The sequence below is a fragment of the Apium graveolens genome, chromosome 3 (genome assembly GCF_009905375.1).
Source record: "Apium graveolens cultivar Ventura chromosome 3, ASM990537v1, whole genome shotgun sequence".
Lineage (NCBI taxonomy): Eukaryota > Viridiplantae > Streptophyta > Magnoliopsida > Apiales > Apiaceae > Apium > Apium graveolens.
Genome location: NC_133649.1, coordinates 285,842,443 through 285,847,221, shown reverse-complemented (window position 1 = coordinate 285,847,221; position 4,779 = coordinate 285,842,443). Strand labels below are relative to the sequence as shown.

Sequence of the window (4,779 nt, the reverse complement as noted above, 5' to 3'; positions counted from 1 at the left end):
GTACACCAACTGAAATGGTGACATCCCAAGTGGAGTTTTGTATGTTGTTCTGTAAGCCCAAACAGCTTCATCGAGCTTTAAAGACCAATCCTTCCTTGACGGACAAACAACCTTCTCTAGAATGCGCTTTATCTCTCTGTTAGACACTTCCGCTTGACCATTTGTTTGCGGATGATAGGCAGTAGCTACTCGATGATTCACATTATAACGCTGCATCATAGAAGTGAACTTACGGTTGCAAAAATGCGATCCTTCATCACTTATAATTACCCGAGGTGTTCCAAACCTTGTGAAAATTTGCTTATGAAGAAAATTTAGCACTGCCTTTGCATCATTTGTCGGTAAAGCTTTAACTTCGACCCATTTTAAGGCATAATCGACTGCCAGCAAGATGTACTGATTATTGCAAGACGAGATAAAAGCCCCCATGAAATCGATTCCCCATACATCAAAGACCTCGACTTCAAGCATCACATTTAATGGCATCTCATCCTTCCTTGACAAATTTCCCACTCTTTGGCAACGATCACACCTTAAAACAAACTGATGAGCATCCTTGAACAAGGTGGGCCAGAAAAAACCTGCTTGCAGAATATGAGCTGCCGTCTTCTCACCTCCATAGTGTCCACCATAAACCGTGGAATGGCAGTCTCGTAATATCCCCTCCGTCTCACAGAACGGGATACATCTCCTGATGATCTGGTCAGCTCCCTGTCTAAACAAATATGGTTCATCCCACATATACCACTTCACCTCATGCAGAAACTTCTTCTTTTGCGCGGATGTCAAATTAGGAGGCATTATATTGCTGACAAGATAGTTTACAATATCTGCAAACCATGGTTCTTCCTCCTGAATTGCAAACAACTGCTCATCCGGAAAAGATTCATTGATTAACGTCCTATCTTGTGAAGTAGAATCGTGATTCTCCAACCTAGAGAGATGGTCAGCTACTTGATTCTCAGTACCTTTTCTATCTTTGATCTCTAACTCAAATTCCTGAAGTAAAAGCACCCAACGAATGAGTCTCGGCTTTGAATCCTTCTTAGAAACCAGATAGCGAATAACTGCATGATCAGTGAATACTGTTACTTTCGTACCAAGCAGATAAGATCGAAATTTCTCAAAGCCAAAGACTATAGCCAAAAGCTCCTTCTCAGTAGTGGTGTAGTTCAATTGGGCCCCATTTAAAGTCTTACTCGCATAGTAGACCACATGGAAGAGATTTTTCTTGCGCTGTCCCAGAACTGCACCTACCGCATAGTCACTCACATCACACATCATCTCAAACGGTTCTGTCCAATCTGGTGCTGTAATAACTGGTGCCGTGATCAAACTCTCCTTGAGACTTTCAAATGCTGCCAAACATTCATCATCAAATTTAAAAGGCACATCTTTCTCAAGTAAATTGCACAACGGCTTAGATATCTTTGAAAAGTCCTTGATGAATCGCCGATAAAAACCCGCATGACCGAGAAAACTACGGATTCCTTTCACTGAATTAGGTGGGGGAAGATTTTCAATGACTCCCACCTTGGCCTTGTCCACCTCCAGACCTTTGCTAGAGACCTTATGCCCAAGGATAATGCCTTCACGCACCATAAAATGACATTTCTCCCAATTAAGCACCAAATTAGTTTCCACGCATCTTTTGAGTACGACGCGCAAATTATTCAAGCATTCATCATATGAGTGTCCAAAGACGGAGAAGTCATCCATGAACACTTCGACGTTATTTCCAATCATGTCAGAGAATATAGCCATCATACATCTCTGAAAGGTGGCCGGGGCGCCACATAACCCAAACAAAACTCTTCGAAAAGCAAATGTGCCAAATGGACAAGTGAAGGTAGTCTTTTCCTGATCCTCTGGTGCAATACAAATCTGATTATACCCGGAATAACCATCCAGAAGACAAAAATACTCATGTCCCGCCAATCTGTCAAGCATTTGATCAATAAATGGAAGAGGGAAGTGATCCTTCCTTGTGGCTTTGTTCAATTTTCTATAATCCATGCATACTCTCCATCATGTCACTGTTCGAGTAGGGATGAGCTCATTCTTTTCATTTGCGACCACAGTGATACCTCCTTTCTTAGGTACACATTGCACGGGACTCACCCACGAGCTGTCAGAAATAGGATAAATGACGCCTGCATCTAGCCATTTCAGAATTTCTTTCTTCACCACCTCCTTCATGATCGGGTTCAGTCTTCGCTGCTGTTCCACAGTTGGCTTACTACCTTCCTCTAACAGAATTTTATGCATACAATATGAAGGACTTATCCCCTTGATGTCTGCTATGGTCCATCCTATAGCCGATTTGAATTCTCTCAAAATCCTTAAGAGCTTGTCTTCCTCACTACCTGAAAGGTCAGCTGAAATAATAACAGGTAACGTAGATGAATCACCTAAAAAGGCATACCTCAAGTGTTCAGGTAATGGTTTAAGCTCCAAGGTAGGTGCTTCCTCTATTGATGGTTTGAGCCTCCCTTCAGCATTCTTAAGGTCAGAAGTACCAAGAGATTCAAATGGTATATCGAGCTTTCGCTTCCATGGAGAAGCGTTCAGATATTGTAATTGCTCGTTGCTATCTTCATCATCGCTGTCAAAATCCCCCACTAAGGCCTTTTCCAATGCATCAGACATTAGCATGTGATCGAGTTCCGAAGTAACTGCGGAATCAATCACATCCACTTTTAAACACTCCTCATCTTCTGTAGGGAATTTCATTTCCTTGAATACGTTGAAGGTCACATCCTGATCTTGGACCCGCATAGTAAGTTCCCCTTTTTGCACATCTATCAAGGTACGGCCAGTAGCCAAGAAAGGCCTCCCCAAGATTATGGGAATCTTTTTATCTTCCTCAAAATCTAGAATAACAAAATCAGCAGGAAAGAAGAGCTTATCCACCTTGACGAGCACATCCTCAACTATGCCCCTTGGGTACGTAATGGAACGGTCCGCCAATTGTAGCGACATGTATGTGGGTTTTGGATCAGGCAGATCCAGCTTTTTAAAGATCGACAACGGCATCAGATTAATGCTTGCTCCCAAATCACAAAGGCACTTCTCAAAAGTTAGATTGCCAATGGTGCAAGGAATGGTGAAGCTTCCCGGATCTTTCAGTTTTGGTGGTAACTTTTGTTGCAGAACCGCGCTGCATTCTTCCGTGAGAGCAACGGTTTCAAGGTCATCCAGTTTCACCTTCCTTGAAAGAATAGTCTTCATAAACTTCGCATAACTAGGCATTTGTTCCAGAGCCTCAGCGAAAGGTATATTGATGTGAAGTTTCTTGAACACCTCCAGAAACTTCCCGAACTGTCTATCCAGCTTTTGTTGCTGCAATCTCTTAGGAAAAGGTGGTGGAGGATAGAGCTGTTTCTCCCCTGTATTAGCCTCAGGCAGAGTGTGTTCAACAGTAGTCTTCCTTGGTTCCGCCGCTTTCTCCCTTTGCTTAGATTCTTCATCTCTAACTTCAGCTTCGACTTCTTTTGCCTTTTCAGCATCAGCTACTTTTCCAGACCTTAAGGTAATAGCCTTGACTTGCTCTTTGGCTTCCTTCCTGCCTGGTACTTCCGTGTCACTGGGAAGAGTGCCAGGTTGACGATTGAGCACTGCATTGGCTAATTGACCGATTTGATTTTCCAAGGTCTTGATAGAAACCGCCTGACTCTTGCACAATAACTTAAGTTCCTCAAAATCAGCACTAGTAGGTGCAGCTGCACTTCCCTGTTGAGGATATGATTGCCTTGTAGCATACTGCTGTGGTTGCTGGAATCCAGGTGGGTTAAACTGTTTACTCACTCCTTGCTGATATGGTGGCTGAATAGCATTCTGATTATTTCCCCAGCTGAAATTTGGATGATTTCTGTTGTTAGGATGATAGGTCGCTGGCACAGGCTGCTGTTGTCACTGATAATTATTCACATACTGAACAGATTCGTTGACAAGAGAACACTGATCCGTAGCATGAGAACCTGCACAAAGCTCACAAACCATAGCTATTTGATTAACTCCATACGTAGCCAAAGAATCAACCTTCATTGATAGCGCTTGGAGCTGGGCTGCAATAGCGGTGGCTGCATCAACTTCCAGAATACCTGCTACCTTGCCTGATATCATCCTCTGAGTTGGGTTTTGATGCTCATTTGCAGCCATCGTCTCGATAAGATTATACGCCTCAGTATAGCTTTTAGCCCATAAGGCGCCTCCAGCTGCTGCATCGAGCATGGGCTGAGATTGGGCCCCCAAACCATTATAAAAACCAGTGATTACCATCCAATCCGGCATTCCATGATGTGGACATTTTCTCAACATTTCCTTGTAGCGTTCCCAAGCCTCGCACATAGATTCTGTAGGTTGCTGCACAAACTGAGTAAGAGCACTCCTCATAGCAGCAGTCTTTGCCATTGGATAAAACTTCACCAGAAACTTTTGCGCAAGATCTTGCCACGTAGTGATGGACCCAGCTGGTTCAGAATGTAACCAGTCTTTAGCTTTATCCCTCAGTGAGAATGGGAAAAGCCTCAACTTGATAGCCTCATCAGTCACGCCATTATACTTAAAAGTGCTACAGATCTCGACAAAATTCCTTATGTGCATGTTGGGGTCTTCAGTTGCCGCTCCTCCAAAAGAAACAGAATTCTGCACCATCTGAATAGTGCCCGGCTTGATTTCAAAGGTGTTAGCTTGAATAGCCGGATGAAGGATGCTTGACTGAATGTCATCAATTTTAGGCCGAGAAAAATCCATAAGAGCTGGATCAGCTTGAACAAT

The 4,779-nt window shown here is 43.3% G+C and overlaps 1 non-coding gene across 1 annotated transcript; it reads left to right on the top strand.

Moving 5' to 3' along the window:
• Positions 1–4,291: 4,291 nt before the first annotated feature.
• On the top strand, positions 4,292–4,398 carry LOC141715610 (small nucleolar RNA R71). The gene has a single exon (XR_012572366.1). It is a non-coding gene; the product is annotated as a small nucleolar RNA R71 (small nucleolar RNA).
• Positions 4,399–4,779: the final 381 nt, after the last annotated feature.